Source organism: Poecilia formosa, unplaced genomic scaffold, assembly GCF_000485575.1.
Source record: "Poecilia formosa unplaced genomic scaffold, Poecilia_formosa-5.1.2 Scaffold121, whole genome shotgun sequence".
Taxonomy (NCBI): Eukaryota; Metazoa; Chordata; class Actinopteri; order Cyprinodontiformes; family Poeciliidae; genus Poecilia; species Poecilia formosa.
This window is the reverse complement of record NW_006800060.1, coordinates 59,797-87,553: the sequence shown is the minus strand read 5'-3', so window position 1 is coordinate 87,553 and position 27,757 is coordinate 59,797. Positions and strand designations below refer to the sequence as shown.

The following is a 27,757-nucleotide window of genomic DNA, read 5'->3' as shown; positions in this document are numbered from 1 at the left end:
CAGATCTGTGATCAGCCGATGCTGACATGTGAAGCTGATCTTTTCTCCTGATCTTATCTACTTTAGCAAAAGCCTAAAAATCAGCCCCTGTCCTCTTCTGCTTGTCATATCCACTGAGCTGAGTGCTGTGAGTGTGTGTGTCTCCTACCTTCTCTCCTGCAGGGTGTGTCAGACAGGTGTAGCCAGCTGGAGCTCATCATCCTATCAGGAGGAGCGGTTAAATAGGAGCTGGATTCTGGTGGCAGATGCCAGATGGTTCTACGTATCCAGTGAGTCCTCATTCCTGGTCTGAGAAAACCCTCTTCTGGTTCTGTTTCCTGCCCGGTTCCCATCAGCTGATAGCCGTTTCCTGTCTCCCGTCTCCTTTCCCGTTTCCCGTCTCCTGCCTGGCTCCGTCCTATCCGCCCACCTTCGCTGCTGGATCGCTCCCGGATCAACGCGCTCGCCTGCCTGTCCACCCTCCAACGGTCTCTCAATCTCAGTGGATATATCAGTTCCCCCTCCAGGACCACCTCATCTCCACCAACAGTAAGATCTGCCTCTTTTCCTTTGCACGTTGAGCTCCCATTCAGACGACGTGTCCGTAACTCACCTTTTCCCACCAGAGCGAATCCCCGACGGGTCCTCACCTCCTGCCTGTTGCCGTCCGTTCACCTGTCTGTCCCAGCTGCTGGTCGAAAATAAACTTCAGACTTACCTTTCCTTGTGTTGCGTTTGTAATTGACCTGCACCAGAGTCAGGTGACCAAACATGTCAGAACCATCTGGCCAAGTTGACTCTGCAGCTCAATTACGAAACGCATTAACGGACCAGGGAGTTCTTGTAGGTCTCCATAACAACGCGCTCCAAGCTATACAGCAGCAGCAGTCAGAGCTAACTCAGAACCTTTCTGAACTGTCCCAGCAGCTCCAAGAGATAAGTGCTAAACTTAAGCCATCTGCTGCAGTTTTTCTTTGTCCAAAAGAAAGACAAGTCACTCCGTCCCTGCATTGATTATCGGGGGCTAAATCAAATCACAGTTAAAAACAAATACTCTCTCCCTCTCATTTCTTCATCCTTTGAGTCAGTCCAAAAGGCCACCATTTTCTCCAAATTGGATCTGCGCAATGTGTACCATTTAGTTCGAATAAGAGAGGGAGATGAATGGAAAACTGCTTTCAAAACCCACATCGGACATTTTGAGTACTTAGTTATGCCTTTTGGACTTTGCAATGCTTCAGCAGTTTTTCAGGCCCTAGTGAATGACGTCCTTCGGGACTACCTGAATGTATTTGTTTTTGTCTATTTGGATGACATTTTGATCTTCTCCAGCAGTCTCACTGAACACCGGACCCAGGTCAGAAAGGTTCTTCAACGTTTACTGGAGAACAACCTGTTTGTGAAAGCAGAGAAATGTGAGTTTCATAAGTCTTCCTTGACCTTTTTGGGTTTTGTGTTTGAGGGTGGACAGGTGAAGCCCAGCCCTGAGAAGATTCAGGCTGTTCAGGAGTGGCCAGTCCCGACTTCCAGGAAGCAGCTGCAGCGCTTCCTAGGTTTCTCGAACTTCTACAGGCGGTTCATCAGAGGCTTCAGTTTGATTGCAGCCCCCCTCACGGCTCTTACATCAGTCAAGAGACCCTTCTCCTGGACCCGAGAAGCTGACCAGGCCTTCTCAGAACTCAAGAAAAGGTTTGTTAATGCACCCATTCTGATTCACCCAGACCCTTCTACTCAGTTTGTTCTAGAAGTGGATGCATCCGATACCGGGGTAGGGGCTGTCCTGTCACAACATTCTCACCTCGACAATAAGCCTCACCCATGCACCTTTTTCTCTAAACGTTTCACTCCTCCCGAACGCAATTATAACATTGGCGACAAGGAGCTCCTAGCCATCAAATTGGCTTTGGAGGAATGGCGACACTGGCTTGAAGGCACAGAACAACCCATCCTGGTCTGGACTGACCACAAAAACTTAGCCTACCTGCAGTCTGCTAAACGCTTGAACCCTAGACAAGCCCGCTGGACGTTGTTCTTTTCCCGTTTCAACCTCACTATCACATACCACCCCGGGTCCAAGAATTCTAAACCAGACGCCCTCTCCAGACAACATTCCCCTGACAGCTTGGATGACTTCTCCAAGAGTATCCTCCCGCCCACCTGTACGGTCGGTTCCATCACGTGGGAGCTGGAGAGTTTCATTAAAGCAGCCCAAGTAGATGAACCGGACCCTGGAGGAGGTCCCCCCAATCAAATCTTTGTCCCCGGCCTCTTGTAGTTCCCTCGCGTCCATGGTCTCACATTGCCCTGGACTTCATAACTGGTCTTCCTCCCTCCCATAATAAATTGGTCATTCTCACAATCATTGACAGGTTTTCCAAGGCATGCCTCCTAGTGGCATTGCCCAAGCTTCCTTCTGCCCCTGAGACAGTCGGACTTGTTTTGCAGCACGTCTTCCGCCTGCACGGCATCCCATCTGAGATTGTCTCTGATAGGGGGCTTCAGTTTGTCTCCCAAGTGTGGAAGGATTTTTGCTCTGCACTAGGGGCCAAGCCCTGTCTATCTTCTGGCTTCCACCCCCAAACCAATGGACAATGTGAGAGGCTGAATCAAGAGTTGGAAAATACCCTGCGTTGTGTTTGTGCATCAAATCCTGGTTCTTGGAGCACCAGATATGTGTGTTGTGTTATGCACACAACACACATATCTGGTGTTATGCACACAACACACATATCTCGGCCACCACAGGCCTCTATTGGCTATCAGCCACCTCTCTTACCGTCCTCTTTTCCAGAATCAGCCACCCATTCTGTTAGAACCCACCTCAGGAAGTGCCAGTGAGTGTGGGGGCAAACTAGGGCTGCCCTACAACGTACCTCTCTTCAGAACAAGAAGATAGCAGACAGACGACGTGTGCCAGCCCCCCATTACACCCCTGGTCAAGAGGTTTGGCTCTCTTCGAAGGATTTTTCCCTCAAGTCCACCTCTAGAAAACTCTCTCCTAAGTTCCTTGGCCCATTTACCATCATCTCAGTCATTAGCCCTTCCTTCAACAGTGCGCCTTAAACTCCCTTCTCACCTCCGTGTTCACCCAGTCTTTCATGTTTCTCAAATCAAGCCCGTTCATTCCAGTCCTTTGTGCCCTCCACCGGAATCCCCTCCTCCCTCCTGGTTAGTGGGTGGCCATCCTGTCTTTTCTGTCCAGCGCATTCTTGCGGTCCGCCCTCGTGGGCGTGGCCGTCAATATCTGGTGGACTGGGAGGGGTATGGACCGGAACATCGGTTCTGGATTCCCCTTTCTTTTATTTTGGACCCTGGTCTCATCTCTTCTTTTGAGAGGTTGTCTGCTTCTACCACTAGTTGTCCGCCTTCCTGTCCACCCTCCAACGGTCTCTCAATCTCAGTGGATATACCAGTTCCCCCCCAGGACCACCTCATCTCCACCAACAGTAAGATCTGCCTCTTCTCCGTTGCACGTTGAGCTCCCATTCAGACGACGTGTCTGTAACTCACCTTTTCCCGCCAGAGTGAATCCCCGACGGGTCCTCACCTCCTGCCTGTTGCCTGTCCCAGCTGCTGGTCGAAAATAAACTTCAGACTTACCTTTGCTTGTGTTGTGTTTGTAATTGTCCTGCACCAGAGTCAGGTGACTAAACATGTCACTGCTCCCCTCTGAGAGAGATTTGACTGTTAGCCCTGGCCACCAGGTCATGTCTGCACATTTGCAGTTAAGAATACTCACCTCACTATTACCAACTCAGCAACTTTCTTGCTATATTTACCAACAATTTAGAAAAAAACTGCATTAGCCAAAATCAAAATGAGCAGGTCAGGATTTATAAAGATCATAATTGGTGACCAGCCAGAAAACTGCAGTCAGTGCTCCCCTAAAACTTGCCTTATTGTACAATCTCTTATTCTTTTTTTCTGTGTACTGATCTTATCCCCTGATGAACTTGCTGCTCAATTTTTTATTTATTGGTATCGGTCCTTTACCAATAGCTTGTTTATTTCCATCCTGTTGTCATTTACGTTTGCTTTTCATTACAGGGAGTAGGAAGATAGTTGGTCATGTATTTGTTTGGTCATGTGAATGTGATCATGCAATGTCAGCAGAATGTTTTTTTTAATGGTGTTGAAAGGGTAGAGTAATAGAAATATAAGCAATATCGATAAATATCGGGTATCAGAACAGAAATATAAATATCGGATATGGCCCAAATTTTATATCAGTGCATCTCTGATTATTGGAAAACCATTTTTAAAACAAAGACATAATATTTGGAGATATGCTTATAAATATGTAGATGAAGGCATCCCATTCAGAGGAAACCAAATTAAACTTTCTACACACAAATTATACATCTGGCACATATCTACACTGTAAATCATTCTGGCATGGACATACCATCCTCAACATGGTGGTAACAACATGCTGTGAGGTTGCTTTCCTCAGCACAGATGACAGGAAGATGGATGGACCAACAGAGCAATTATGGAAGAAAACCCTAAGCTACAAACACTTCTAAAGTATTTATTCTGTTATGATTATATGATTGTATCATTTTCCTTCCATTTAAAAATGTATAATACTTTCTGCTGGTCTATTGCACAAGACCACAATAAAATACAATAATGTTTGTGTTTGCAGAGTGACAAAATTGTAATGAATATTGTTACGAAGCGTCTGCAGACTGACAGTAGGGTTGTAAGTACATGTGAGGACTGAGGTAAAGTTGGGCCAGACGGTTCTGCTGCTTGCTCAGCGAGGCTGCCGGCCGTCAGAGCACCACAGATGGTGAGCTCAGCAATTGTGGCAGTGATCGGGGGATCCCTGGTCCCGATTAGCACACCAACTGAACACAATGAGCACAACACCGTCTGCTCCGTCTCCCTGGGTGTTGTATGTTGTGTGTACAACACCTCAGGGAAGTGAATAAACACATTTAGCAAACACTAAATGTACTCTTTGTGTATTCCTGTACATAGAGAACACGAGAATGCTGGAAAAAGTCTGAAATTTCAACGTATCAGCTGACTGGTAAAAAGAAATGCCTATATTCTCAAGTATTCAAGTAAATTTGCACTTCATCTTTCCACACTCCTATCCTATGGATAAGTTCATAAGAAGCATCAGCTAAGAAGAAAATGTAATAATCTGCCCCGTACCCCACCCACCCAGAATCAATAAAGCATTTCCCCCAGGTCACTAACAGCAGTCCATCACCATTAAGTGTGTGTACACAGCTGATGGAGAATATAGAGGCAAACATGAGCTTGAAAATTAATTCATTAAGACAAACGTGGTGACTCCCTGTGAGGTGTGTCGGCATGGTAACCAGGCTTGGTGCTTGGCTCTGCTCTAAGATACACCCTAGACACACACCTTCCAAATGGCTGGAGGGCTACGCACACACGCACCAATACAGTGTGCTCAGATCTCCACTGAGGAACACACAAGTGAAGGTTGATCTTTCCAAAAATGTAGTCATTTTTAGCTGTAATTTAAAGGGACAGAACTATGTGAAATCAATTTTTTTTTGTTTTACTTCATGTTATAATGTTATTCCATATACTTGGAGGTATGTTTTTGCACAGCTGAATGACAACCATTCAGCTGTGCAATTTGTCTTCCTCCTCTTTCTGAAACTCCACTTTCAGGAAGTCATCCCAACATGGCTCCTCTATTACTCCTTTAACAATGATTTTACCAGTGGTGCTCTGAGAAGTAGATCCTATAATGAGCTCAGCAGTTCCACCAGGTGTTTGCTAATGGCTGCTGGCTAGTCTGAAGGAGCTGAGAGGGGGAGCCGTTTGTTCTCAAATGTGCATGAAAGAATCAAGGCATGTTCCAGGTATGTTTTTGATGAGGGAATAACATGATGTGAAACTCAAATAAGTCAATTTACTTCTCCTTTAAGTCATATTTGATTTATATAACAACTGAAGGTAATACTTACTTGATTGTCCTATAAAACTACACTATGTGGCTGGAAAACACATAATACTGCTCCATGACCGTTATTTAAAGGTTCATAAAGGAATCTAAAGCACCAGACATGTTTTCACCTCCATAACAACAGCAACAATTGGGATTCATTATTTTCAGAAAACTGTCTTTTTTCCAGTCTATAGTTAACTGAAAAGGCTGAGTGGGAGATGTCATAATAAGCCACATGTATCTAACAACCTTTTAAGGAGTGTCTTGCTGGGTGCCTCATCTCAGGGTCAGCCCTTCAGGCCCACTGAGGCGCATCAGTCTGCTGCAGCACACCACTAATCCTGCTGTGGAAAAACCATGGTGGGCTTCATCTCACTTGGACATCCCGGGATAGAAATGGAGAGGCAGGCACAATATTTGAGACAAATTAAAAGATGGGTGAATGTGTATGTGTCAGTGTGTTTTTTTATCAAGACAAACTTGTCAAAAGGCTGGCTGCATAACTTTTCAAACCTCATCGTCATGCCCATTCAGCAAGCGCATAAAAAGAGCTCTTCACTGCGTGTGTGGGCCCAGGACCACAGCAACAGCAGAGTTATTAGTTCTCAGGGTTTGATTGGATCATTTATACTCCATGTCTTCTAGAAAATGACATATGTTTGAGATCCTGGGGCAGTAATGACTTATTAAAGCTAAAATCATTTTAAATTATTCACTGCACCTTGGAGGGCTTGTTGAGGAAGTGACATTTTCCTACATGCTAGTGAATGACACAGACAGTGTCATAAATAACATCACTGCCTGGAAAATTTAAAGCCGTGCATAACACAGCACCTGGTGACTTGGAGGGGAAAACTGTCTCCTTGTTACACCAGTGTGAAGTAGATTTAAACTAACAAAAAAAAATGCATCAAAGGATTATTACTAATGAACAGTCCTTTCCTTTTTTTGTGATTCCACAATTGCCAAATTTCCCTCAAATTCCCCACATTGTTTTGTTTGTGGATTATGTATATATTGGAAGGGATTTAATGGAGAAAAATATTGCAAATATTTCTAAAGTAGTTTAAAAAAAATCTGTAATTTTGATTTTAAAAATACAAAAACAATCAGACTGAAAAAAGTGGGAGCGTTTTATTTTGATTCGACACATTTGACTAACAAGACAAGATGACACGTAACACCAATGATATCTTAATATATGAAAGCAACAAACTTATGATTTGTATAGAATTATCCAGAATATTCTAGTGCATGTTTAGTTTTTGACTGTAAATGTACAGTAGAATGAATGCGACCTACACACAGAAGATGAAATCAGAGGACCATGGGTGTCCTCTGATTTCATCATGGGTGTCTCCAGTAAAATAAAGCTGGATGCCAGATCAAGAACTCAAGGCTCTCAAGAGTTTCTGCCACATGAAAGGGAGCTTGAACAAATGAAACAAATGTCTGTTTTGAACTGCAAAACAAGGCACACCCTGAAAGTCATTTTTTTCATCACTTAAAAGCAGGCAGGGTGGGGGTTGGGGGAGATAAAAAAAAATCCAGTGAAAGGACTTATGGAGTGTGTGCCTTTGTCAGGGTAACATCAAACGCTTCGCCTGCAGACAGATGATCATTTGACTTTTTTCTGAGTAGGTGGAGGGCAGCTGTTTGCTGAACTAAAGTCACACTGAAGCAAATTAATCTTCCACTTATTGTCATATCATCACAATAATTCACTAGATAGCCACTGTAATAAGAGTCCTCTACCCACTAATTAGAAGGAGTGTGATGAAAAGCAGAACAATTTATCAAATCATAATTATCATTGAAATGTCAGTGTGTAAAATTGCTCAATACTGTTTGGATGCAAGACTTGGAAACATCAAGAGTCATTCAGTTATGCTCTGCAAAGCAAAAATGAATCTATACAGTTGTCCTTAATCCCCGCACCAGATGTATGTCTACAGTGGCTGATTCACTAAAGCTCACAGACATTGTGAAGAAAAGTCTGGGAGATGACACAATCTGCTTTGTGATGCTCTGTCCCGATGCTGAGAGTGTTTGTGATAAAATACACAAAGGCTGCATTCTGATCAGCCCTACTAAGTCGCTTTAATCAAATGTCAATTTGTTTGCCTGGAAAGTCTGGTTCATTTAAAGAGATGTGAATGCAGGATGGAACTCTGATGCGGATGAGAAAAATGAACTCTGGTCCACCTAAAAACCAAAGTTTTGGTTTGGTTGAAGTAAACTCTGGTATGGTTTGAATTCATATGTGAACGCCATACGGACTGGAGACCGCTCCAGAACCAGGAAACAGACTATAGCGCATGGTATTCTGGGTAAATACAACCAAAACAAATTCGCCAGAGGTGAAATGGGTCATAGCCTTTTGACAATGACAAAAGGAAAATCCTACAACTGCTACATTTCACTTTCATCTTCTTCAGAGGTTTTCATGTAATTTCTTACAGTAGTTTTTGATGCAGCGCCCCCACAGGTGAGGAGGGGAGCAAGCTTTTCAAAGGGTTTGGATCATTGGACACAGTAAAAGCAAACTGCAGCAGCTGAAAATATAACAAATGTTTCAATTTTGATCCCCAAATGAAACCAAGTCTACACCATAAGTCCCTGTCCACACCGAAATAATTTCAGGTGTAGCTACCCACAAAAGGATTTTTGTCATTTAGACTGTGTGACCACACAGATTCTGTATTTTGGAAAACATAAAGATGATTATTTTTGAAACCGGGACCCAGAGTGGGTACATCTTTCTGTGTGTTCATGTGAGCCACAACATTTTTGAAACGATAATGTAGTAGCTCCATTTTTCTCTCCATCTGGCATGCGCCTCACTCTGGCCAATAACAAACGGTGTCGTACAGGTGTTGGGCTCGTATGACAGCGCTGCCGATTGGTTTGGAATATCTGCTACCGTGTTTTCAGTGGTGCTGCATCCTGTTGTGTGGATGCACAAATTTATTTTAATGTACAAAAATGTACCACCTTCTTCTTCATGTGGACTTTGCTGAGTCTAAGTTACAGTATGTTTACATACATATGAATGTGAGTGTTTTAAACTAAATATTTCTGAGACTTTTATTATGAAGGAAAAAACAGGAAGTTGGACTTTCACTGTCCCACTGTGTGGACCGAACAGACTAACAAAGTCTGGTTGTTCTGCCTGACAACAACTGGTTACAATTGGCTAACAGTTAGGTGCTACTGATGCTAAAGTTTGTGTCTACTTCTTATCAGCACTGAAGTAAAGGGCTATTCACAGTTATTTTTTCTTCAGTCTTCAAGCTTTTTTAAAAACAAAGCTTGAGATTTAGGCTTAGCTTAGATTGAAAAAAGCATGACTTTAATATCCTATACTGATCACAGATTTTAAAAACATATTTGACCTTTGACAAACTTTTACTTTACTTGTGACAACAACAAAACAGGAATTCTTAGTTATCCAGGAAATATTGTTAAATATGTCTGACTTCCTTCTTGTGATCATGTTTTGTGTCATCTTGTGTTTAGTATCTCGCTAATATAAGCTCTTTGTTTCATTCAAAACTAAACTTTATTCTAATTCCAGACCCCTCCACTTCAACAATTTCATATATCTGCTGTTAGAATTAGAATTTGGAAGCAATGAAAAAGTTAAGTTATATATATTGCACAAAGTTTTATATATATAAACTTTATGCAATGAAAAAGTTGTACAAAAAGAGTACTTTTGGTTTTTTAAGTGTTCTTTAGAGACTTCAAGATTGTTCTTAAAATAAAAAAACCAACAAAAAAATAAATAAATAAAAAATCTATGCAGAACAATAAAGTGTGTAGGAATTATGCTATTAAAATTGTCCCAAAACATAGCAATTACACTTTTAGTCACATGTTGCAGCTTCATAATCTGATTCAGTCACATTGAGCTTTGTTGGATGCTGTTACAGTCATCTGTCCAGAGCAATCAATAACATTCGTCACATATCCTGGCAACATCAATGTCCCAGTTCCGTTTTCTGAATGTTCATTCCGGCTCCTCGTTTTCACAATTTCGACCCTGCATAGTGTTACGCTTGTAAAGCATTCGCTTAGCATTCACTGGTGCATGTTGCTCAACATTTTAGGCTGTAGAACGCTAAGAAATAACAACAGTCAAAAGCTGGATGTTTCCAAATGAGCAAGAGAGGTTAAGAGGGGGGGGGAGTTCATTCAGTTCTCAAGAGGCCCTGAGTGCTTGGAGCAAAAGAGAGCTGGGCCTCCTCAGGTGGAGAGTGGGTTATTAAAGTGCTGATGGAGCAGCATCATTTAGCTGCTGTTGCTGCGCTCCGCGCTGAGTGGGATCAAATCCAATTTGCTTAATCATAAAATCGAACCTCCAACAGGACAGGGCAAGGGGAGGAAATAAAGATATAAATCATTAATGCTGGTGTGCCATCTGTAGCAGTGGACTCTGCCATCGATTACTGCTGCAGAAACACCCACATTATGGGTTGGTTTGGCAGTTTCCAGAAAACAACGGAGCTCAGCTGATCTACAAACTCCATGCATTGGTTGGATACAAGAGTCAACCAGTGACTCATCAAGCAACTTTGTTTTGCCCACAAAAGGCAAAAGAAACCGAAGCGAAGAGCAGAAACAGGTGTTTACTGGGAAACCAGCAGCAACCTTCGTCTCAATATGTTACTTTGATGGTTTTAAAAGCAGTGCCTCTGCTTTTTGGTTTGGAAACAAAACGTGACAGCAAACTTAAGCGATAAAAGAACAGAACTGCAACAAAAAGGGGGTAGACAGAAAAAAGAAAAAGATGACTCACTTTGCAGAGCCGCATAATGGGTAAAGCGATTTCCTTTGGCACAATTGCTGAGCTTTCATTCACCCCAGAGTGCACAAATATTTAATCCTGAATAGAAGCCTTTCAATGTGGTAGGGAGAAATCTGATCCACACCGTCAAACTCATCATCAGAGTTTTATAAAACTGTGATAAAGAGGAATAATTTAACACTCATTTGATTTTGGTGTGACTCTCTATGCCAGAAACATTTAAAAAAATAATTTCAAAATTATATCTTACCAAGGTATTTTTGTGTCATGTTGCAACTTTAGGCTTCAATGATTTTAAGTTGCAAAACTAACAGTAGTGAAAAATTGTGGAGTAGAAGGAAATGAATGAATCATTTTCTAAATAGCTTTACACAGAAAAATCTTAAAAGTGTGGTGGGCATTTAATCCCCAAAGGCCTCAGAAGACCGTTAGAGGATTAGGGAAAAACACAGCATCATGAAGATAAAAAACACAGCAGGAAGGTCAAAGAGAACGTTGTTGAAATGATGATTTGGTTAAAAAGCTTGAATATCCATCATCCATTATCTAAGAATGCTGAATATTTTTCAAAAAAGCAATCTAGAGGACCATGGGAACTCTGAAGGAGTGGCAAAGATCCCAAACTCAAGTGGGATGGTTTATAAGGTTTATTAGTGTGATTCCCAAGTTTGGCGTTCAGAATGAAAAGAAAACCTTGTCTTTTGTTTGTCACAAGTCCAGATGAATACACTGCAAACAGGAAAGAAGGTGTTTTAGTCAGATGAGATCAAAATTAAACTTTTTATTATTATTATTATTTTCATTCAAACTCCTATGTTAAAAGAAAATCTAACACCCTAAGCACAATCACCATGCTGAAGGGATGGTTGTCTTCAGCAGGGAAGCTAATAAGAACTGATGGGAAGATGGATAAAACTGGCATATTTGAAATTGTCAAAGACTTTTAAAACTGCCACACATTTTAATTTCCACTATGCAGGGGTGCGGTAAAGGGGTAAAAAGTGATGACGATTCTAGGGGCCCTCACCAGCAGGAGGGACTCCACAATTTAATTATTTATATTTTGTTCATAGACATAAAATAAAAAATTCAGTCAAACATTTTGTCAAACACAAAATTAATCATATTGTATTTTCAGTATGTCACTTTTATATAAATATTTTTTTCACATATTTTTTAAAACTGTCATTATGTTGTGACAGTATAGTATCAGAGGTAATCTGTGAAAAATCTATCTCCTTTGCTTTCTCCCAGTGCTAGAAACAACCAGTCAGTGGCAGGAGAATTTTAGTGCTGTCAATCACAATCTCATGTGGAGCTGCTCATCCTTCCTCCTCCTCGATTTGTGCCGTGCTGCAGCTAGCATAGCACAGAGTTGTGCAGATCCAAACTGTGAATGCTAAGTTTAGTTAGCATAGCTACCAATGACAGCAGATAAGCAGTTTCTTGTAAATGATAAGTTGTTTATCCCCATTAGCATATTTAGCAGTGAGTAAATGAAGATGGTTGACAGTGCTAAGAGCGTCCTACTAGTTCTGATTGGTTGTTTTGGTCAGAACGGTGCATTACTTTAACCAGTAATAGTAATTCAGGAAGGAGATGGAGGAGATTGATTGTTTTCACAGATTATCTGTCTCATAACAAACTGCTACAACATGGTGACAGCTTTAAGAAATATGGAGAAAACATATTTTTTTATTAAAGTTATGTACTGCAGCTTGAATAAAATGCAACTACATAGCATTTTTAAAAGTCTGGATTGCTTTATGTGTAGTTACACTTTGCTTTTGGCTGTTGCTCATGGGGAGAGACATTTCAGTAATCTAAAACTAATAGAAAAAAATTTAAGCAAGCTACTTGCATACTGGCTGTGGACTGTTGGATGTTAAATTCATGAGCAGTAAATATTGTGCTAATTATCAGTATTGAATCCAAGAAAGCAAGGCAGATGCAAGCCTTTAAAATTGTGACGCTTTTTATAGGTCAAATAGACTCAAAAAATGGTAACAGCAGCTGCGCGGGGGGCCCAAACAAATTTTTGTCAGGGGGCCCAAGATTTCTGGCAGCGCCCCTGCCACTATGTACTACTTTGTGTTCATCGAGCACGTAAAATCATAATAAAGTAAGGTGTGCAGTTGTAATCAGCAGTGCACCGATTGCAGTTTTTTGGCCAATCTTTAAAAAAGCCTGACATGCTGATAACCTTTTTTGTCTGAAAACTTGTAAATGTGATAATACGTGACTAAGGATGTCTCACTCTTTTGATTTCTGATATCGATACAGATATCTGAGGTTTAGTATCACCTGATTCCGATGCAATACAGAAAAACATCTGAATTGACTTAAGACGTTCCTTTTTTTCAATGCAGACATAAATGTACTTAATTACAAATTTCTTTACCAATGTAAAATAAATAAATAAACTGAGACTGACTAAAAAAAAAATAAACTGCAACAAACATTCTGTCAAATGGTTCAGAAAGTGCAATTAGGAATTCTAAATATAACGTAAAATAAATAAAGCATGACATCACTCTGGGCACAAAAGCATAGAAGGAAACTGAATAGATCTGTCGTTAAGGAACCAGCGCATTGTCAACAATAACCGATCCAGAATTTTCTTCAATATGAGGACCAGTACAGATATTAATATTGAATTAGTGCATCTCTATGTGGGAAACCAAATACTCTTGGAAGGTTCTGTATGACCAAAGGAAAAATAGTCCACATATGGAGGACTGGAGACTTGTTAAAAATGACACTGATGGCAGTTGTCACCAGTCATCCCCCCATTGCTTTCTCTCTGTTTCACCTTTGTTTATGGCATAGTTAGAACTCAAACATCAATAGTATTACCTAAAGCAGTTCACTAACATCAATCCGCTTTGAATCAGGGAATAACCTGTATGGTATTGTAAATGGAATTAGAAGTTAGCAGAAAACTTTGATGGACTCTGATCTAATCAGTCCAACAGGTCGATACCGCACTGGAACTGTTCGACGACTTGGCTGAGTCACACAAGAAACACCTTGGGAGCATTTGACGTAGTCTCAATTCAAAAAGAGCTGGAGCCACAGGTCTGTAAACTGCTTTCCAGCAGCCATGGAGATAAGGCATAATTACTTTCCCAAGCAATCACTAAGCTCTGCTTGGCCCTTCATGTGTTTGACTCCAGAAAACTTCTTCAATTTAGGAACTTATTGCGTTACTGGAATTTGCTATAACGGTATGCCCAACCACTGAAACTGTTATCAGTTGCATTGCTGCCTAATTTTCTTATTAAACCAGTAAGCAAAGTCCATGCAGAAGAACATTCAGTGGTATTAGCTCGAACACCGGGGCTAAGAAAATGTTCAAAATACAAACTTCAGTGACTGAAGAAACAACAAAGACAAAGAAATCTCATTCCTCGCACACCAAATTTTTGGTCAAGTTTCTAGTGGAAACATTCTAGTATACTTGAAATAGGACAAAACTAACTTAGAAGTAACTTTTAAGAAAGATATCAGTGATTCTTGAGAAGTGGGACAAAATGGGTTTACATCCCCCCCCCCCCAAAAAAAATGTAATTATTCCTCAAGCTCATGTATTCAAATATGACAAATAATGTTTTGGAAATGTAAAGATGCAGGCTCCCAGTTGCAACATTTTTTTTGAAAATTACATTTTTAATGGACCTGACCCAGAACTTTGTCAACATCTGACAAAAATAAATATACAATTATTTTTTTAATGACCCTATTAGTGATATTTTACTCAGTTTTAAAGATACATGCTTCTCAAGAAACAAAATAAATATATTAAATAAAAACAAAGTCCATCTGACGGAGTTGACAGTGCATGACAGAGTTGACGCAGAGCTGAAGGTGGTGACAAACTAATGAGTAAAATTAAATACTTGATACATGTGAAGTAATGCCATTTATATAAAATACATTAAAATTAATTTACTGCACATTTAAGTGAGATTTGTCAACACTATCACTGAAAGACTCACACTGTCAGTTAAAAACTCTGATGGCGTTGACTTCTGACGGAGTTGACGAAATGCCAAACTACCTCAATTTATATGTTATTCTGAAGGAGGCCATATTGTTGCTCATCAGGTCCATGAAATCTTTACAGTATATCAAAATGAAGCATTTATTTCACAAAATGTAATCAAAATTTTGTAAATTGTCAGTTATGGAGTTGACACATCATGATTGTGACAAACAACTTAGGAATAAAACAGAAGAAAAAACTAAAGAATAACATAAGCTAACCGGAGCTAACTAGCCCTCTTAGCAAAAGAAGAGAAAGGAAGAGATCATGGGGCCCTCAGAAGGTCTGATGCCCCCAATAATGCCTGATTTTTTTACATTCTTTTTATGTCTGACGGTGTTGACAAAAACTTGGGACAAATTTCAATTGAGTTGGAAAATATATAAAAGTTATTTTTAATTCAATGTATTGATACTTTTATAATTATTTATTTGAATACTAATACTTGATAGTCATAATATATTATCTTAGTATTCCTGTATTTGTTTTAAACTATTATAATATATTGAGTTCTGCTCCAGGACAAAAGATTTTAAAGACACCACCCACCTACTACAAAGTTTAAAATGAAAAATATTCAGCAAACACCAGGAAAACATACATTGTTGTGCTCACATGACCCAGGTTAGTTTAGTCAGATATTTGAAAAAAATATATTTTGTGTATATTTTATTCAAATTTTGTGCTTTATCCATAGGATCTCTTTTGTCCCGCTTCTCAAGAATCACTGATATAAGTGAATATTTTAAGTTAATAATGGCTTAGTAGTGATGAAAAAGTTCCAATGCTACTGGCATATTTGTTCACTTGTGACAAGGGAAAATTGTCCTGTTATAAGTGAATTAATCTGCCAGAGGAAGTCTTACTTTTTATCTTATTGACCAAAAACAAGCCCCTAGTCTTGCTCAAGTTAGCTGTAAGTTAGTTTTGTCTTATTTCATGTGTACTCGTATGTTTTCACTAGAAACTAGACCAAAAATACTTGGAAAGGTTTTGTACTTTTGCAGTGAGAACCTTTGGTAAGGAAAAGCAGATTCAGATGTTCTGTCTCCAGGGGAAACCTCCCATCTCGTCATATTTCTCATATTCTGTCACGCCTGGCCCTTTTCGTGCTGTCCCCGGCCACAGCCACCATTAGGGGTGGACCATGCCATGTCGTGACATGGGAACCCTTATAAACGTGTAAATGTTATAAAGGGCTGGAGGCATTAGCATTTTGGACGCCACTGAATAGAGCCATTTGTTCCTCTTCCTGTGCCTCCCTGAAAGACTCTATTAAAGGGAGGTTTAGGAATTGCTCTGTTTTGGACTTGGGAGAGCATGGAGAGAACATTTAACAGCAGATTTTCCAACAAAATAGTCTGCAAGACAACAAAATGTTTCGTAAATACGCTTCGTCACCTCTAAAACAGGAAGCACTAAAATTATTTCAAATTTGACTAGTTTCTCTGCAATTTTCACTCCTTTTAAACCTACATTCCTGTCTACATCCTTTATCTGATAAAAGCCAACTCAAACAGGCTGCAGCGCCTTCATATTTACACATCAGTTGGCTGTCCGTCTTCGTTCATACAAAAACAGATGGAAGGTCTTGCAAAGACATAAGAGCTTAAAAGATTGAGCAGTGATGTTCTTTTGTGAAGCTGGTAACGGGCCGAGCAGAATCCATCTGTGCTGTTCGGACCATTAACGAAGCCTTGTGATTGATCTGTGATTCCACCTCACGCTGCGGTCGCAGCAGGAACCGCGGTCAGTGCAAGGCAGACTCTCCGCCGTCTGACGTTTCTTGCTTTCATCTCCGAGCTTTTCGGCGGTTCACGTGTTGTGCACAGAGAGGGCAAGTTTCATCCATAATGCATGTTGCTCAGCTGTGGCTGATGATGGAACAATGGCGGATGAGCTGTACTTTAGCATGGGTACACCTCAGTGCGCAGCTCTGATAGTCAATCAGCACTTGTTGGCGGCCATCAAGTAAGCAGCTGCTAATCCCAAATGAGTTTATTGAGAGGACTGATTGAAATTCAGAGGACAGAGATACATTGTAATAGTGGACAATCAGGCTGGAAGTGGTGGAGTTATAGTGGGAGGTTATAGTGATGTGTTTTTTGTTTTACATTTTGAAAAATAAATTATAAGGATAAGAACTGGATCAGTATAGACTATGAATGAATGTGCTAGTATCACAGGAAAAAGACCATCTTCTTGGACAGCATGCTTCAATCTGTTTTTAATAACATAACACATTTATTTTTCAATTGTTTTCACTCTTGTTGCACAAAATAATTGCATATTTTCCATTTTAAAAGTCAGGGACTATTAAAAAAAACAGTCAACAGAAGCCAGAAATTGGCTATGTCATCTGTGGAAGACTGAGAAATAGCAAAGTTTTCAGCTTCAACATGAGTTAATGACACGATGACTTCCATGGTGAAGGAGGAGGGAGTCATGAGAAAGGTCATCTATAGGAGGCATATCAAACCGGCACCCAACCTAGAAATGAAAACCTCTCTGTAGTACTATGAGCACTAGACACAATAAAAAATTTTATTTAAAAAAACTACATTATTTTCAATAATGCTAGCCACACAGTGGGTTTGTAAAACAGCAAAAGCAAACAGAAGGAGCTGAAAGTCTTACTTTTCTACTCATATTCAGTCTCAGTTTCACTTGCTAAGCATTTTGTATTGCCTTGTTGCTGAAAATGTGTTATATAAATAAAATTATGTTTACCTTTTTTAATTGGAATGAAATTACATCACATGGTGTTCTGAGGACACCGTTTACCATTCCACTTTAACCCTATAAACTTACTGTTAATGTCCTCAAAACAAGTTATTTTGTCTTAAAAATAATTAAATACACATGCTGGCTGGGAGGGAAAGTCAAAATATTAATTTACCCTATACACCTTTGGAATTTATTGTATTAGGGTCTATTCACACCTGCCAGTTTATTTCCACCTTTAGTTCAGACCTTCTGTACCAGTGTGAACAATCAGACCCAGACCACTTTTGGAATTGGCCTCAGTCCGTTTCCAAACAAATTCTGGTGCAGTTTGCTTCTGGTGTGAATGCAGACCGGCTTCAATACGAACCAACTACAGGAAATATATTTGTCTTTTTGGACTTCATGGGCCAAAATTAGGACAAAAGACTTGTAAAAATGTTTGAAAAACAATACTGTGGCTCGTGGTGACTTATTTATATTTAATATTTTTCTAGTTTTGTATTATTTTGATCCTTTAAGGTTTTGTACTATTTCTCTCCCAAATAACCCCTGTTTCGATTTGACATTTCCAAGCCTCCGTAGATCAGAAGGAAACTAAATTAGATTCCCATTATTGGTGAAGCCATTTGTTTGAGCAAAGACAGATTGGTGTCAGCGTACATGTGAGACAGAAAAGTAGCATATCACATCTTTGCACAGTAAAAAGACTGCAACATGAACACTAAGAATAATTCACAACAATATCATCTAATGACTTGAAAAACTGATTGTTAATTTTTTTGGCTGAAACTCATGATCAGAAATTAGATTTTGGGTAGATTCCAACACACAAATTAGTACTGTGGTCTCCAGCCTCCACTCCATAAAGGGAATTGATTTGATGCAGTATGAGTATTGATCGTCATCAGGTAAGAGCTGAGCACAGTCACTGAGCTAATGAGAATCAGTAATGTTAAACTTTGCAACCCCACCATCCCCCCAATCAGACTGAGATGAAAACATAAATTGTGAACCATCTGGAGAGAAACGCTGGGTAAATGGCCCAAAATCAAATGTGTGCAACTGCAACAAAATGTACTGTTTATAGCCCTGACATCATTTAACAAGGCTAGCAGAAGACAGGACGATCAGGAAATGCACTGATTTAATTCCAACCTGTAGTATGCTGGTAAATTTACCACAAGCTCTCATGGGCACATGAAGTTATATTACTGTGAAAATGTATTGATTGGGAAAGAGTACATGTAGAGGAGGAGGAGGGGACATGGTGCCCGAAACCAGAGGCAAAGCAGAGAACAATGACTCCAGGCTCTAAAAGAGTTCATTTGGGTGGCTAGAAATCCATACTGGCCCAGTAAAAATAACATGTAATTCGTAAAAGATGACCACTGAGAGCTTTTTACCAGGACTGTGAAAATAAATAAACTTGATTAATGAGCCTTGTTATAACCTTGTATTGATTTTCAAATACATGGTTTGCCTCTTTCTTGATAAGTGTGCGTAATAAATCTCTCTTTTGCTATAATCTGCATACAGATTTGCCACTTGACCTTCTAGTATCCACTGAGCAAAGTCTTTTCTGGGCTATCTGAAATCTTAGAAGAAAATTAGGAGTAGAATCAATGCTCATTCCAACAGCATTGATTCTACAAAGCCCACCCCCACCCAAAACTGCCACCACTGGCAGTCACCCCTGGGACTGTCCCCACTCTCAATATTGCAACTTGTAAACAGCGCCGTCTCTTCCTGCTTTCAGAATGAAGACAAATTGGGGCAAACTTTCCAATTAGCCTCCTTTAATGGTTTCAGCGGGGTACACAGAGGACAGCACACCTAATGTGCTTGCTGTGGCTCTTTGCTGCAGAGGTTCTTGTGTTTTACACTCTGCTTTAAAGCAAGAAATGGAAGTTATGAATTCATCCATCTGAATCAGTTCATGTGTTCACACCCTGGAGTCCTGCAAGGGTTTCCTGAATGTGCAGCAGCAGCAGTGCAGGGACGGCCATCAGGGTCCACAGCCCCACAGCTCTAATGATGATGGCTGTGAAGTTGCTGTGCCCTGCATTTTGGCTCTGACCAGACAAAAGAGGATTCGCCCAACATGGAAGATAATACCAGATCTGCCTATACAGAGTTCAACTGGAACCACATCGCTTAGAACTGGGCTTTTCTTTGAGGTGGTACCGTGAGGAACAAAATTAAACCAGAAGAAATAACAGCAAATTTCACCAAGTTTATGCCAGAGACAAAATGGCTAAGTAAAATTGCAAAAAAAAAAAAAATGTCATTTGAATTTGGGATTTTTATGGGTTGGATCTGAAGATGCTCCACTCTGGGGCGTCGTTTATAAAGTTACACAATCAAAAATCAACACCAATTTGGGTTATTTAGCCAAAGATATATGTTCTCCATGTTATTAATTTATTTAATTTTTTAATTTTCACCATTTCACACTAAAAATCTAGTTATTAAAAAATATTTAGCTCAGAAAACCAAATATTATTATAAAGTCAAATATTTAGTTAGCAAGCTAAAATATCAAATAAAATATTTAGTCATAGAGCTAAATATTTTTTACAACTTAATATTTAGTTATTATGCTAAATATTTATTTTAAAATTAAATATTTATGTAGCAAGCTACGTATAAAGTTACCAAGGTGAATATTTGGCTTGAAACTAACTATTTAGCTAGCAAGCAAAATATTTAGTTTGAAATTACTTGCTTAGTTAGCAAGCATAATACTTAGTTTGGATGAGGTAAGTATTTAGCACATCAGAAAGTAGGTCATACTCAAGTCAAACATAACATGTGGTGCGATGCGTAGCTAAAGCAGGTAAACCCCACATCGGTGACATGAATGACTGAAACATATAGCAACAGTAAAAACTAGGAGTGCACCGATTTATCGATCAGTCAATTGCCTTAATTTTGGGAGATTATTGTTGGCTGATGTTTACATCTGAAGCTGATCTTATCCCCTGATCTTATCTACCTCAACAAAGGACTAAAAATCAGCTGTCTTTGTCTCTGGTCTCCCATGAGAAAGGTTTGACTGTTCCCGCCCACCAGGTCATGTCTGCACATTTGCAGTTAACAATACTCACCTCACTGTTGCTAACTCAGAGACTTTCTTGCTATAGTTAGCAACATTTCAGATGATTCTGAGTCAGCCTCACTGACTCAGAATCAGCAGTCAGGCTTTTAAAAGATTGATAATCAGATATCGGCCAGAAAACTGCAATCAGTGCACCCCTAGTAAAAAGGTTTACAGAAATAATAGTGGTAATGTAATGGGGCCTGGGGAACAATGTTCCTTTGATCCACTGAAGCTCACGCTGCTTTGATTAATCCTGTGCTTGTGTTTTGCTGTCTCTTTTATCTAAAGGCTCTAATGTTCGACTTAAAACAGTTTGCACTGAAGAAGAAAAGCTCTATGCAAATAGTAGCTAGCATCAACCCTCAACCTGGGGGCTCCGTGCCGACAGTGACAGAGATGCAATGCTACACCATCCGTTTAATAGCCCCACCTCCCACTTTAACACAGCGGCAGGAAACTGGAGACAGGCAGGATTATAAATCAGCCACTGTGTAGAGAAAAAGGAAGAGGAGGGGGGCATCTCGAGCCATTTTCACCACTTATTGACCAAAACAAATCAAATCCCCCCCCTCTGGTTCCTTTTGGAGCCAGTATGGGCTCTGCGCACTGTAATGGAGTTCCCCGCATGGAGCTAGCTTATGGTTGGCTTGATCAGTACTGGTCCCCATTTCACAGCTCTCGGAATACAAAAAGAAAAAAAAAGAAGACAGACGTGACTCCACTGGCAATACCAACACAATCTTAGTAGCAATATGTTCCTCCGGTGCTCATACAGCTTCCACACTAGATGAATATCTGCTGCATTTCTCAAGGGCCATCAGAAAACAACGCAGACAAGTCTAGGCCTGCTAGATTTGGTCCTTTGTTCCCCCCTAATTTACTAATTCGATGGCAGGTGTTCAGCCATCTGTAGTACAGCGGCACAGTTAGAGACTTATTTAGTCTCAGCTACAGTGTGTGCATTTTACAGGCAAATATCATTAATGAGTAATCAACTGAGCTTGAGTTACAAAAAACAGTGCCTTGAAAAGTAGTCTTACTCTGAACTTTTTTCTTTTGTTTTACATTTTATCAAATTAAAACTGCAAACCTTATTCTACTGTGTTGAGATTTTATGTGATAGACCTAAACAAAACAGTAAAATGGAAGAAAAATTACAAGTAAGGTGCTTTCACACCAGCTCTATTTGGTCCGTTTTAATCAAACTCCAGTGTGTTTGTCCAGAAAGCCTGGTTTGTTTGGTGAGACTGTGCAATCGAACTCTACTCCACCTAAAAACCCAGGTCTCACTTCGGTTCAAAGACGTATGTAGATGCAAGTGGACCAGAGGCCGCTCCAAAAGCAGGAAGTGGACTGCTAGGGCATTCTGGGACAATAGAGCCAAAAGAATTGCACAAGTCCAGAACTACAGGAATAAATGGTTCCTGGTTTTATTTACTACAGACAAAAGAGAAGTTCTACAACCACTAAAATCTGACGGTATTCCATTTTTCTTTACATTTTGTGAAGAAGGAAGTTGCACTGGTCTTCTTCAGAGGTTTATTGTATCGTTTCCTTTTCCAGCTCTTGGAACAGCGCCACCACAGGCGAGTAGGTGAACAGGTTTTTCAATTAATCTGGATCATTGGAGGGGCGCTAGAGCAATGCAATGGAGTAGATGCTTTTCTGTGAGGTTCTGTGATATCTCCTCAAATTTAGATTTTTCTGTGAAGTTCTGTGATATCGCCTCAAATTTAATTTTTTAGTGCAATTCACTTGGTCTTTTATTCAATCTTGTTTCACTTCAAGAGAGTGAGATTACTTTTTTACTCTTTATTTTTCAAAATGAGGAAGAAGGACAATGCATAGAAGGAGACAGCTCAGCCGAGCTTCGGAGCTAGCAACAAAGCTATTTTAGCTGCTGTTACTGCCCAGGAGGTGCAAGTCGCCAAACATTTTGATTTCATTGATGGCCTGAAGAAGTCAATGGAGGGTTGACTCGACGCTATTGAAGTTTCCCTCAATGCCGTGCAAAAACAACAGGAAATAGAGAGCCGAGTCAACAACATTGATGAAGCCATGTCGTCTGCTGATGGCCGAATCTTGGCCCTGGAGGCCTCCTGTGGTCAACTCTGGGAAGCCAACACCCTGTTGAAGGTGAAACTAAGTGATCTGAAAAGTTGGTCTCACAGGTTCATAGTCCAAAGATCTGGGAGTTACAATTTCTGCTGCACTTTGGGATCGCACTCTGATATGAATAAAGGACTGCTCTATTAACGCTAGACTGCAGCTAATCCAGTTTAAAAGTGGTACATCGCCTGCACTATTCTAAAGCACAGTTAAGTAAAATATTCCCAAATCTTTCAAGTGTTTGCAGCAGATGTGGACACCCAAATGCTACCCTTGGACATCAGTTCTGGTACTGCCATTATTTATTTGGGACGTTTGTGGCTAAACGTGTCATTCTTATAGAGTGGAAGTCTGCCTCACTTCCCTCTTTTAAGTGCTGGCTGAATAACACGGTTTCTTGTTTACATCTCGGACAAATATGATACACTCTCAATAAAAATGTACCCAGATATGTTAGGACCTGGGGGCCTTTCCTTGAACATATGAGTGGTTTCACTGGTGTAGGTCTCAGGTGGTGGCATCTTTGCTCCAACTCTGTAGTCCTGTTCTTTCCCTGCCTGTCAGAATTGCTGTAGCTTACCAGTAGGCTAACTGGTAGGCTTACCATCTGGTGCACATGTGAGTTGATACACCTTGATATTTTCATATTCTCAATGGCCTGTGGCCAAGCTGAATATTTTATTTTATTTATTTATATTTATTTAATTTTTTTCTGCTTTTCCTGTTCCCCCTCTCCCTCCATCTATGCATTTGTTATGCAGTGATTTTTGAGAATAGGGACAAAATGGGTTTTAATTTTCCCATTTTTTTTTTTATTATTATTTCTCAACCTCATGTATGCAAATATGACAAATAATGTTTTGGAAAAGTAAAGATGCTAAGGTACAGGCTCCCAGTTGCAACATTTTTTTTAAAAATACATTTTTAATCGACCTGACCCAGAACTTTGTCATCACCATCTGACAAAAAAGTAAATATAAAATGATTTTTTAAATACCCTATTAGTGATATTTTTACTCATTTTACAGACAAATGCTTCTCAAGAAACAAAAAAAATATTATTTAAAACAAAAAACAACAAAAAGTCCATCTGATGGAGTTGACACAGAACTGAAGGTGGTGACAAACTAGTGAGTAAAATGAAAAACTTGATACATGTGAAGTAATGCAATTTATGTAAAATACATTAAAATGAATTAATTACTCAATTTAGACTAGTACAATTAAATTTTTTACATCAGTTATATGTCACCCCACAAAAATTACATAAATATAATTCCAAGATATCTCCTCTTTGTTTTATTATATGTGGTATGGAGGAAGGAACATTCCTCCATACCACCTGGCATTGCTCTAAATTGCAGGGTTTTTGGAAGGGGGTTTGTGAAACGTTATCAGACATTCATGGCATCATGATTCCAATAGACCTGGAGATTTGTCTATTGGGGAACTTTACAAATTCCAAATTAAAGACAGACTATGACAAGAAACTTACAGAAGTCCTTTTGGCAATTGCTAAGAAATGTATTACAACAAAATGGAAATCAGACTCCCCCCTCCCAATTAAAATGTGGCTTTGTGAGATTAATAGCTGTGTGACACTAGAAAAAATAACCTATTGGATGCAGAATAGAAGTAAGACTTTTTATAAAATATGGCAGCCTTTTTTAAGTTAAATGCAAAATCTACCAGCACATTGGATTGATTGATTGATCTTGTAATCGAGCTGGACTTGACAGGATTTATGAATGAAGGAACCTGTTTGCAGCTGTGATTTTGCTTGGATTCATCAACAGATGAAGATGATGTAAAAGATACCAGTGTTGTAAGAGTCAACCTACACTGATCAGTGTAGGGTGATCAGTCTTGAAAGACTGATCAACATTTCGCATGTAAATATATCCTGATAACTATCCTGCTGCTTTGTTGATAATTTGTTGAAAACAATAAATATATATCTTAAAATGTTCAAATTTTGGTTCCCAAACAAACCAAGTCTACTGGTCAATCAGGTGGGAAAACCCCCATGATCTTCTGAAATTGGAAGAAAAGCTGTTGAAAGACTTGAGACTGGGGTAGGAGTAAACCATCCAGCCGAACAACCACTAAGCCTGCTGCCAGAAATGGGATAGCGCTGTTTAGAACAAGCCATATTCGTGTGTAAGGATGGCATAGTCAAAGTTCAAACTTAAATACAATTACAAATCTTTGGCAAAGTGTGACATATATTCACAAATACTCTCAATCTTACCTGATTAAGCTTGAGCTACTTTTCCAAACTGACAAATAGCAACAGTCTTTAGTCAGAAGCCTCAGACTGCTACTGGATACCATTCCTGCCAAAGCCTGTCGCAAAGAGCCATTAATCAATGAATCAATGAATGCCATGATAAATGAAAATGAGATTGACAATTTCTGTTGTGATAATTAATATTTTTTAAAAGGCAATTTTGTTGACATAATCCATTTTATGTATGGTCTGGATTCTGTTTTTGGCTGTCTTGTTTTATTTTGGAAATTCAAAATATCTTCAGTTCCACTGTGGAGTGTCCTGATATTAAGAATGGAGTGTCATGATATTGAGAATGGTCTCAAAACGACAATATTATCAACAATATAATTTCTTGGACAATTTATTGTCCAGTAAAATGTGTTATTGTGACAGCAGGCCTATTGCTGTCTACAGCTTCACCATCCACAACAACTCTTTGGACTTGGATGATATGAGTAATGACATTTCATTTTCCTATGGGATAAGCAAAGTGTTTTTGAACAGAGTGGAAGTTATCTTACACTTTACGATTACACACTAATACTGGATGGTTTACCCAATAAATCCCAAAGTTTTGGATTGTAAATGTGAAAAGACTGCAGGGGACTACTTTTGCTTGAATATTGTGGATCGTAAGCAGACACATGGTGCATTTTGGATGAGCTATTTCAGATGTAGATTCTTCCTTCTTTGCTATAACAGCAGCTTCCTCATCCTCCTGACCCGGCACATCAAGCCTTGATTGTAGTCATCGCTAGAAAAACCTCTGTCAATTTACAAGCATCACTCTTTTGGACAAACTCCTACACACATTGTTTTACCCTCTGATTGTTTACCTCAAGTTTGTGGAAAGAGGAGGGAGAGCATCCTCTGTAGCAAAATAGTGAACTCTAAATGCTCTCTTGTCATTTCTGTTCTTTGATGAAGAGACAAAGAGCATGCCCTTCAACGGAAGACACAGAATTACGGGGTTAACAGTGGTGCTCCTGGTAAACTTTTGGCCCAAGATAAAATCTCCTCACATGAGGATATGAATGGCTCAAGTATCAAAAGGTCTCCAAGTGTTAACGACAGCAATTGAAGAGGAAACCAGAGAGGAAGACCTGGTGGTAACCTTCAAACTCCTCATGCCAGCACATTTCAGGAAGAAGGAGAGCCATCTGTGGCCAGGCGATGCCCGTGAACAGCCGCTTGGGGCTTGGGGTATGCAGTCCAAATGTTTAAACAGCGGGTGAGTTACAGTGCATGGGGACTTGAATGCGCAGGTTCAACGTCAGGGCTAGGAGAACAAACCCAGAGGGAGGAAACGACCTGCGGACTGTCTAGTGAAAGTATATTGGTCTCTGAGTCAATCATAAAAAGGTTCATTGCAAACCTCCCCCCATTACCCACTGACACGACACCTACTGTGGCTCAGCTGGGACTAGCAGCTGTTAAAGAGAGGATTACTGAGGTGTACAATGCTTTAAAAACATGAACCATGAATTTACTATTTACGGCAAGAGAAACACATGTGAGCTCACACACGTGTCAGAAAGCTGACACACCTTGGGGGTAATGGTGTCAATTAAACAGGATTTCTGGGGTGATCTCCACATCAAACTGTCAGCCCAGAAGCACTGCGGCCCCCTAAATTATCATGACACCCCGCAGAGACAACTGACTCTTGCTCCTCTATTTCTGCGAGGTGGATTAATCACAGAGGTCACATTGACATGACTCAAAAGAGCTGCAGATTTGTTTCTTGGCTTGAGATACAGAGTAAGATTGGACTGTTCTGTTTTGCAGAGTCTTACGAAAGTATTCGTACTGCCAGAACTTTTTCACATTTTGGCAAATTACAACCGCATGACTTAAGTGTATTTTACTGGTATGTTTCCATGTTAGATCAACAGTATGTAGTGCATAGCTGTGCAGTGGACAAAAATAAATCAGTTCCTCCAGAATGTTGCTATATTTTTTGTGATTAATGCAGCCTAAAATTACTAATGTAAATGTAACTAATTTTTCAAAAAGTTGACGTCAAATTTGTACTTTTCTTTATGGGGCAGAATGTTACGGTCCAACCAGTAACAAGGACAAAGGCATATATAAAAAAAAAATATTTTGTATTTATTTTTTCAAAAATTCTTAAAAGGCTTTCAACAACAAATATAAAAAATGTAGCAAAATGGCCCCAAAAGAAATCATCTAAGGCATACCAAACTAAGGACAGCAAACCAAAAACTGACCTCTCACCATAAACACAGAGGGGAATTTATACACAAAGGCTAGCCTACACAAACGAGAAGGGGTGGGAGATGAGACAAAGACAAACAATGCATAAACATAAATAACTAATTCAAACCAAGAAATTTTGACTAGAACACAACTTTAAAAACAAGACAACCTAACCAGTGGCGGAACAAGTCATCGTCGGGCCGGGTTGGTGGGGCTAATGACCGGGCCCTATAACAAAGCTCATGATAATTTAACTTTACAACATAGACATGCCCGCAACAGCGTAGCTTACAAGTTTCACCACCACACAGAACGACTCTGTCATTCTGAAATCCATCTGACATGAAGTACAACAAACCAAGAGAACAGAAACATCAGGCTACTGGTCACTAATGATGAACACAAATTCAATTCAGTTCAGAACCACGGAGAGCGATCGGATCATGCTGAACTTTATTAATTTCAACTCGGAGCCTGGAGCAGCTACCAACTGCTGAAGCTAGGCAGGGTCGCAACTAATTCAGGTGGATGCGAAAGCATAAATCCCCCCCCAGCTT

At 39.9% G+C, this 27,757-nt stretch overlaps 1 protein-coding gene and 1 pseudogene across 6 annotated transcripts in view; both read right to left on the bottom strand.

The window, feature by feature from the left end:
* The window catches only part of chl1b (cell adhesion molecule L1-like b), a 164,515-nt gene that overhangs the window by 106,590 nt on the left and 30,168 nt on the right, over positions 1 to 27,757 (bottom strand). The gene's annotated exons all lie outside the window — the stretch shown is intronic.
* LOC107837179 (uncharacterized) overlaps positions 3,149 to 27,757 on the bottom strand; it is a 34,671-nt pseudogene continuing 10,062 nt past the window's right edge.